At 38.4% G+C, this 9,702-nt stretch overlaps 1 long non-coding RNA gene across 1 annotated transcript; it reads left to right on the top strand.

Annotated features, from left to right (window-relative positions):
- The first annotated feature begins 6,194 nt into the window (after positions 1–6,194).
- Positions 6,195–9,362, top strand: LOC130992838 (uncharacterized). Its single transcript, XR_009091426.1, has 3 exons — positions 6,195–6,605; positions 8,551–8,612; positions 9,123–9,362. It is a non-coding gene; the product is annotated as an uncharacterized LOC130992838 (long non-coding RNA).
- Positions 9,363–9,702: the final 340 nt, after the last annotated feature.

Genomic DNA, 9,702 nt, shown 5'->3' with positions numbered 1-9,702 from the left:
TTTGTTCGTGAAATTCCTGATAATTAAAAAGTTATAACAAAGTTGACGATTTTACCCTTGGGATCATTTATGATGATTTTCCTTAGCATGCTTTGATGCAAGCTTCCGCTTGATGTTCAACCTATTCTTCTTATCTTTTATTCTTTTAAAAATAGTCGTATCGATACTCGTACCCCACTATCACTAGTGTCGGGAATCGGGCTGCGACAGGGTGGTATCAGAGCAGGTCATCTGCTCTGAGTCTATTGCTTGACTGAGTTGAACCTTTGATTGCTTCTACTCTTTAAAATTGAGTACTAGTCTAATTTGAATTCTTAGGCTAGTTTGAGAGTTAGTTCGAAACGAAACCCCAGCACCCCATCTCCTCCGGCTTAACGAGGTAAGAGGTTGATGTTGTTTCTTGTTGCTTTCCTGTTGAGAGTTGAGTTTGGTTTACTAACGAGTTATGTATTGTTTTGATGGCGGAAACGTTTGAGGTGTTGGATTCTGATATGAGCTAGTTGTTGTGCCCCACTTCCCGAGGAGCCGTTTCCGATTGCACCTCCACCCCTAGTCGATCCGATTCCAGTTTCATCTGAGCCTCAGATTGAGCGAGTGCCCTATGATCCTTATCCGAGGGTCATTCCCTTACCGGAGCCGGGAACGTTGGAGTTTCAGTTATTTATGCATCCGATTCTCTACCCACCGTCCCGAGATGCCCAGGAGGGAGGATCTCGGCCAGCCCAGCTCTACAGCGACGAGGAGGACCCCGATGAGGAGACTCTGGAGATGACGGTCGGCTATGGACGGACCCAGCCACTGCAGCGTCATACTACTACCGATGGAGTCGAGACATGGGTACCTGTCCCCGAGGTGCCGATTTATGGTCCGATGGTGGACACCGATGTCGAGGATGAGCCGAGCGACGATAGCATCTACCGACTGATCGACGAGTACGAGAGTCAGGAGTCGGAGCCGAGCGAGGAGATGGAGCCGAGTGAGGATATGGAGGTTGACGATGCGACGAGCAGGATTTCAGGAGACGACGACTAGCGATCACGTGTATCTAGTAGACGCGTACATATGTATAGATGCATAGTTGTTATATATATACATATATATAGGTAGAGAAGCATAGCATAGTGTGTATGTGTAGATAGTATATATCTATAGGTACTTAGTACCTATGATGCTTGTATAATTAAAGCATCATTTTAGTGTTAGGACCTTTGTACATAGGATCCTACTTTTGTAAAAGACCTCGAGAGAGAGGCAGTTTTCCTTATATATATATATATATACAGAGATGTAGATGATTAGTGAGTTTCACTATCTTTATCAGAGCTTTGAGAATGATGATGATGTTGATGCTTGATGATAAATGAGAAATAGAGATTGATGAGAACTACGAACGATGATAGACGAAAAATAGAGTAGACGAGAATTTTGAGAATTTTGAGATCGCACATGAGATATAGAAGTGAAGTGAGAAAAAGAGAATTTGTATTTCGTACTGACGAACGGCTAGTTTCGGGGCCGATAGTTATATATATATTTTTTTTTCCTTTATAGTATACCTCCGAGAAGAAGAGGGAACTGAAAGAACATAAACCGAGAAGAAGATGAAGAAGAGGAGCAGAGAAACCAACCGTTGAGACGATACGGAGAGAGTTAGAGATTTCATCGCAAATTATAGACACGACCCTAATAGGATGAACGTATTATGGAGACCTTATGGGATGCATAGATACTATTGACCAATTGTACTTTGAAATAGAGGTACTTCCACCGGGACCGCGTTTTTCATCGCTAGAGTAGTCATGAGAGTAGACTTATTAAGTCCCTATTCCGCTTGGTCGTATTTGAATTTTTATGCATCCATTTGAACTCCTATAGGAGATGAACTATTTGCTATTGAGAAATTTTTTTCCAGATCCACTGTGTTTGAGCCTGAGCCGTTTGTATTGGAAATCCTTACCCCTTGCTTTAACAGTGGACAATTTATTCATTTTCCATCATTTTCCACTTAATGGGTTGCTTCTATTTCCAGTATTGATTCACTTCCATCATACCATATCTCAGTTTTTATTCTAGTTTCTGTTCTAGCTTTTAATCTTCCTTTGATTGTAACTTCTTCATTATCCTTGAGATAGCACTGGCTGTTATGGAATCATTCCATTACTTGAGCTCGTCTTGTACAAAGATCAAACATTTTTATTCATCACATCCTATTCCCTACCACATCTGACAAGAGTTAGGAATGTCTAGGTAACTAGGATGGCATAACAAGAAGAGTGATTGGGAGAACCATGATTTATGAGAGCAGTCGTAGGATATAATTATTACGGGACGAGCACAACTTTTCGACCATGAATTTTCTTTTATTAGCCAGTTATGCAGAAAGCTAACCATTTCGAGGATGAGAAGAAGTGATGCTAAGCCAGAGTAGGCAATAGCAGATTCAAGGAGATCGAGATGACAGGTTAGAGCAGATAATGTATTCCACGATAGCAGACTGAGATGACGACTAGTATAGATGTAGCATCGTCGTATATTAGGGGATGTTTTATTTTCGTTATGCCCCGCAATTAGTAAGAGTTCTCGAAAGAGAAAATTTTCTTATATATCTATATGACGATGACCAGAGAGTCTCTATGCTTGAGTAGAACTTTGATCTGATGTTGTGATGATAGACATGAACCATGTCTTTGACATTGAGTTATGAAAATTGAGAAAATAGTATGATGTTGAGTAAGAGTCTTATGATTTGTGAGTTATGAGAATTAGTTCTAAGGTTGATATATGTTCCCTTAGACTACCGCCGAGAAAAAAAAAACCGAATGAAGAAAGAAATAGAGTTGTTAATATGAGATAAGGCAATAAAACCGTAGCTGAATACGAACGTCAGTTTCGCGACTTGGTTCGGTATGCCACATATCGAGTAGAGGAACGAGAAGATGTCAGAATTGTTTCGATCGGGATTAAGACAAGAGATTCGAGTTGATTTAACGAATTAGAGTGCGTTTATGTGTACTGAAGCATTAAATAGAGCGCTAGATATGGAACTAACAATGCAGCCAGAGAAAGCGATTCAAGCTTTAGCACCCCAATCGAATTAGAGCACTCAAACGTGAAATCCACCTTTTTCTGGACGAGGGCAAGAAGGAGAGAGAAAATGGGACGTTCGAAGCCAAGGTCCCAAGAAGTCGTGGCAGAGTAAAAATGCACCACCTTATTATCAAAATATAGATAAACGGCCTTACGTTGGCCCAACTGCCCCGCAACAGTTTCTTAAGGATCAAGAGGAATACCATCCTGCCAGAAGTGCAATATATTACATCTGAGAGAATGCAAGATGAGATAGAATAGCTGTTACACCTGCATAAGGGTTGGACATTTTTTCGAATCAATGCCCAAATCGTCAACAAGGAGGAAGCGGAGGAAGATCGAGTCATTTTCATCCGCAATCAAGGCGATGGAGGGAAATCTACTGCTACCGCCACCACAGCGACAATAGCCAGCCTATCGACCACGTCAGTCAAGAAGGCAACCACCAGCCCGGCAGGCGAATCAACCGCATCACCAGAGACTGTTCGCGCTTGAGCAGAAAGCACCGGACAAGAATCGAGGAAATTTGACAGGTATAGGCGAGATGAAAGGTGCGCCCATAGTATTTTTGTTCGATACTGAACGTGGAGCCTGCTCCACAACCTCTAAAGACTAACCACACCCATAGGCAGAACTACTACGGTTTCATCCATGTGACCTAACTTAGAATTTAAGTTAGAATCGATTAAGCTCGAGGCTAGAAACCTGAGATTGATGCCTATGTGGCACTTGGATATAATTTTGGGAATTGACTGGTTAGAGGAGAACCATGCGAAGATACAATGCAAGGAGAGACGGATATCTTTTCAGCCACCTGGCCAAGAACTTACTTCCTTCATTGGTATTGAGGGAAAATGGAAAAAGACGCAGATCATCTCAGCACTGCAAGCAAGAAAGCTTTTGTAGAGAAACGATACAACCGCGTACGTTGTATATCTGAACCAGAGAGAGAGATCCAAGACAAACGTTGATGACATGCCCGTCGTGCGAGAGTACAAAGATGTTTTTCCTGAAACTTTACCAGGATTACCACCAGATCGACAGCTTGAGTTTACGATCGATTTAGAGCCTGGCGCCGCACCGACGTCGAAAGCGCCGTACAGAATGGCCTTCACAGAGTTGCAAGAGTTAAAGCTGCAACTCCAAGAACTTCTAGACATGGATTTCACTCGACCTAGTGTTTTCCCGTGGGGAGCACCAGTTCTTTTTGTTAAGAAGAAGGATAGAAGCTTAAGGTTGTGTATCGACTATCGAGAGTTGAACAAAGTGACGTTAAAGAATAAGTATCCGTTACTTCGAATCGATGATCTGTTCGATCAACTATAAGGAGCGAGCACTTTTTCGAAGATTGACTTGAGAACGGGATACCATCAGCTGAAGATACGATCGAAAGATATTCCGAAGATGACATTTCATACGAGATAAAGACACTATGAGTTTATAGTAATGCCATTTTGTTTGAAAGGAGACTGTGTGTGCCTGATAAAGAAGAGCTGAAGAATGAAATCATGAGTGAAGCTCATGACACCCCTTATACCGCACATCCAGGAAGTACGAAGATGTACCAAGACTCGAAAATAAAGTTTTGGTGGGAAGGAATGAAGCAAGAGATGGCATCTTTCGTAGAAAGATGTTTGACGTGTTAACACGTGAAGGCGCCACTTTGGCAACCTTATACAAATTACACCTATTAGAGACTTCCACAATAGAAGTGGGACCACATAGCCATGAATTATAGCATTGATTGGCAAAAACGAGAGAAGGAAACCCAACAATTGAGTAATCGTTGATAGATTCTTTTGACGTTAGAGACAATGTTTCTTTAAGTTCTCCCTATCTTGGGGAGTGTATCATTTTTATTAAAGGAAAGTTCAAACCGAGATATATAGGACCTTATGATGTACTAGAGAAAGTAGGCCCTGTAGCCTATAAACTAGCGATGCCTCCGAGCTTCGCGAACGTCTATAACGTTTTTCCATGTGTCTTAACTAAGCAGGTACGTGTTTGTCTCGAAACACGTCATCCATCAAGAAGAAGTATCCCTGGAATCAGATTTGAGCTATGAAGAGAGACCTGATGCTATTCTGGACCGGAAGATCCAACAATTGAGGAACAAGTCGATTCATTTGGCGAAAATCCAATGGAGACATCACGGTCAAGAAGAATCAACATGAGGACTTGAAAAGAAGATGAAAGAGAAGTACCCAGAACTTTTTCCCGAAGGTGAATAACTCAAATTTCGGGACGAAATTTTTTTTTAAGGGGGGTAGGATGTAACACCCCGTACTTTTCCTTATGTTGTGAGGTAGTGTCTTAACACTATTGAGAGTACTGAGATGTCGAGATGCGAGACTATTTTTTTTTTATGACCAGATAAGACAGATTGTCTTTTTAATAGAGATATGAGTGGACAAACCAATGATAGAGTTAGAGTGAAGAGATTTAAGAAATGAGTTGAGTTAGAGATACTGATTGAATTGAGTTGAGATTTTATTTTATTTCCGACTACCGGGAATAGAATTACCGGATACCGAGTTATCAGAGATTTACTGTCCTATTAAGAAAATAGGAATAATGAGTTTGACATAGAGTCGAGGAAGAAAGAGTGAGAACCTTGATGAAAAGAGTCGGTCAGAGAGACGTCTAGTTTGTTTGTGTTTGCCGACTGCTTTGACGTGATATTATGTGAACTTACGTGACTAATTGATTAGGTGATTTTTGTTACATATGTCTTTATGAGCAAATTATTATATTTTTTATTTGAGGACTTTAGCGCTTGGAATTTTGATTAAGTTTTCAAAGCAAGTGCGGTTTATTTTTACCGAGAAATCGAATGATGTCGGTTTATGGAAATTTTTCCAAGCATAATATTTTTTTTTAAATTATTTTTCCTACGAAGAGGAATATTATAATTGAGTGAGTGCACTAATAATAGTGCTATAATTATTATTTTGGTCACATGAATAATTATACTATGGTATTTTATTAATGAGTGACATTTCCATAGTTATTGTGATTTTTATTTAATCGCCCTTCTCACACTTTATTTTAATTTCACTACCATATGTTATATGCCTTAAATGACTAAGTATAGAGTTTGAGAGAGTAGAGATTGAGAGTATATTATGGAGAGTGTAGAGATTAGAGAGAGATTAGAGAGAGAGAGATCATCCATTAATTGCAAATATTCTCCAAGATTTGGAAATCTCCTTTAAAGATCACAAGATCAAATTCAATCTTGCAAAGCCAAACCTCTCTCTCCCTCACTACAATTTTCGGCCATCATCTCTCTCCCTCACACACATTTTCTCCCAACACACACTCATCTTCTCCATTTATCAATTCCACCATTTTCCTCCATTGATGGAAACCTTCGAAGCTTCCTAAAATATTACCAAACACTTCAAATCACTCTAATATCCTCCATAAACCTATTCTATCCACTTATAATCAAGAAAATCCTTGAAGAAGAAGCTCCAAAGTAGAGTGAGAAAGTGAGAATTTTGGTGAGAACTTGGGTAAGTGGCCATGTTTTTTTTTTAAATTCTTGCTTGAAGGATGTTGTGTGAGTGTATTCTTGAAAGATGAAGCAAGAAAATCACCCCTCCCTATTTTCCATAATTTTCGAAAAAAAGGGTCTCCATCCCTTCAAAAATTTTTCTTTTTCTTTTCTTGATTTGGGGTGAAAAATGAGAGTTATGTGATGTGTATTGATGTTTGATATATGTTGTGAAATATGTGTCTTGAAATGTGAAACTTCGATGGGAGTTAGTTTACCCAAAAATGAGAACTTTTGAGTCAATGAGTTAAATGATGAATTGATGATGTAGATGAGTTCATGAGATGTATATGATGATGATTGATGGAGTAATTTGGGTATATGATGTCGATGGATGATTTTGATGTGAGTTAGTTTAATAAAATTAGGGATATGTGTAATCATGCGCTAATTTGTGAATTGATGGTTTTGATGTGGGATTAATTGGTTAAAAATGAAAGATCTATAAGTTGATTAAAGATTTGTGTGTGTTTGTAAAAAAATTTCAAAGAGTTAGTTTAGTAAAAATTAGGACTTTCTAGTCTATGTGTTATTTAAGTGGTTTTGCTTGAGATGTATGTTTTTAAGCATGATAGTAGTGTTTTTGTATATTTGATTAAGTCTATTGTAGGCTAAATAAAATTTTGGCTTATTTTAGTTTGTATGAAATTTTGAGTTTTTATATGATGTGAGTTTGATGCTTTATAAAATAAGGTTTAATTGCTCTATGATCATTATGAGAACTTTATCCTTGTTTGTTGAGAGTTTTATGTTGATACATGGATTTTCTATAAAATCTAGTTTATATGATAAAAAGAGAGTAAATATGTGAATAATGAGTTATATGATGTAAATGATCATATTTGAGTATTTGAGAAATTTCGAGCATGATATTGAAAAGGAATTTGTTAGATACGTTCGTTGAAATGTTTTCTATGAGATTTGAGTTGATGATGAAAGACAAGAGTCGAGATTGTATATTACGAGTATTTTGATGTATTTGAATGTTTTTAAGTGCTTTAAGTGCTTAAACTGAGTTTTGATGAGGTTGCATGGTTTAAATGTTGAGTTGAGCATGTTTGTTTGTGTGTATGTTTCGGAGTCGTTTTTCACGACGCGCTGACGCACTGTTTTCGAGGGGTTCTTGATACCCAAAAACCCTGAAAATTTTATGGTAAGTATATTTGAGAGTCTTGAGAATACCGGTAAAATTTCAAGTCATTTGGACTTCGTTTGCTATTTTTATAAAATGTAAAACTAAAACTGCTACGTTCTGCCGAATTGTTCGGTGAGTAGCCAATAGAGTCATCGTTTCCAGTAGCTTTCCTTAGCATTCTGGAACCCAAATTTTTATGGTTGAGACCTGAGTGGCTTAGCTAAGTTACCACAAACTTTCAGATCGTTTTGACAACGTTTACTATTTTTAAAAAATCAAACTTTTCGATTGCTAAAAACTGCCGAATATGGTAGACTGTAGTAACACAGTCATATCTCCTAAAATACTTGGAGTTTTTTATCCTACTTTTTTTTAAATGAAACTAGACTCAAAGAGGTTTCTTTTGGTATACGTTACGACCCCAGGAGAGTTCTGTACAGAGTCTGGGGAGGTTTTAAAGTTGAGTCAGTGCAGAGTAAAGCTTGTTTTCGACTTGTCTATGTGTGTTTTTAATATGCTTAAGTGTTTATACTTGTTTATGTGCTTGTTTGCTATGAGTTTGAGTCGAGTTGAGAGTTAAGTCGAAAATTGGACGTGTGAATCCTTAGAAGCCGAGTATACCTAGGGATTGAGTTATAACGGGTAAATAGACGTTGAGTGAGAAGTTAAAGTAAAGAAGAGATTGGATTTGGAAATTGAGTTCTGACTAAGGTTTGTTTTATCACATGAACCTTCGATGACGATGACGATGTGATGATGACATATGAAGGCCCGAGCGAGACGAAGAAGTAAGTTGCCTGATTTCTTTCCAGAATAAGCGAAGGACTTCAGGTGGGCAATATTTTGAGTATACATATATCATACGAGCTTTCGAAACTGTTTTGATGATGTTGTGAATTTATCAAATGCTTTGAGATAAATGATATTTGAGAACTGTTTGACTTGCCGATTTTTGTTGATAATGACTTGTGTGTTACCCTCTACTGAGACGAATTCGGTCCTGCCACAAGCGGAATTTTGTGCACAGAGGTGACTGTGAGCCGTCTTCGGGTCGGCCGGTCACGGTACTTGAGAGGGAGGCCTACTTCTCAGTACCTTTGATAATAACGAGTTGTAGATGTGGTGCATACATGTTGAGATCTTTGACTGCAGTCATTTCTTTATGATATCATGATTATTAAAACTGCTTACACAGGTTAATTTACGCTAAATTTATTCCTGTGTATTGCTGAGATGGGGCAAGTTTCAAACCTATAGCTCTAAGAGCACATTTCTTGTTTTTCGGCGTTTGCTCACTGAGTATTATGTACTCATGCCCTGCATGTATTTCTAAATGTGCAGGCTAAGCGAGGAGCGAGATTGGTCTGGTGCTAGTGGGGGAAACGTTTCAATCGATGTAATTATGTTTTCGTATTGCCTTCATGTTAATAGAGTCTTGAGGATTGAGATACTTTGTTTTCTTTCGAAATCAAGCAATTTACTCACGGTTATGTGTCTTCATACATGTAATCGATTCGCCTTTTGCTGCGATACTCTGCATTTTATGATTCATTATGAAAAATGAGCTATACCCGTTTTGTTTTTGTTCGTGAAATTCCTGATAATTAAAAAGTTATAACAAAGTTGACGATTTTACCCTTGGGATCATTTATGATGATTTTCCTTAGCATGCTTTGATGCAAGCTTCCGCTTGATGTTCAACCTATTCTTCTTATCTTTTATTCTTTTAAAAATAGTCGTATCGATACTCGTACCCCACTATCACTAGTGTCGGGAATCGGGCTGCGACAAAATGTGTGCTCCTATAACTAAGATAAAAAAGGTCTTTATTGAGGGTTGTAATGTAGGCTCTTTGGTAGGGTAGAATATATTTGGCTAAGTGACTAATAGATACTCTCAATGTAGCATAATCACCAACCTT

Source organism: Salvia miltiorrhiza, chromosome 7 (assembly GCF_028751815.1).
Source record: "Salvia miltiorrhiza cultivar Shanhuang (shh) chromosome 7, IMPLAD_Smil_shh, whole genome shotgun sequence".
NCBI lineage: Eukaryota > Viridiplantae > Streptophyta > Magnoliopsida > Lamiales > Lamiaceae > Salvia > Salvia miltiorrhiza.
The sequence above is the reverse complement of the archived record's forward strand: the minus strand, read 5'-3'. Positions and strand labels throughout refer to the sequence as shown.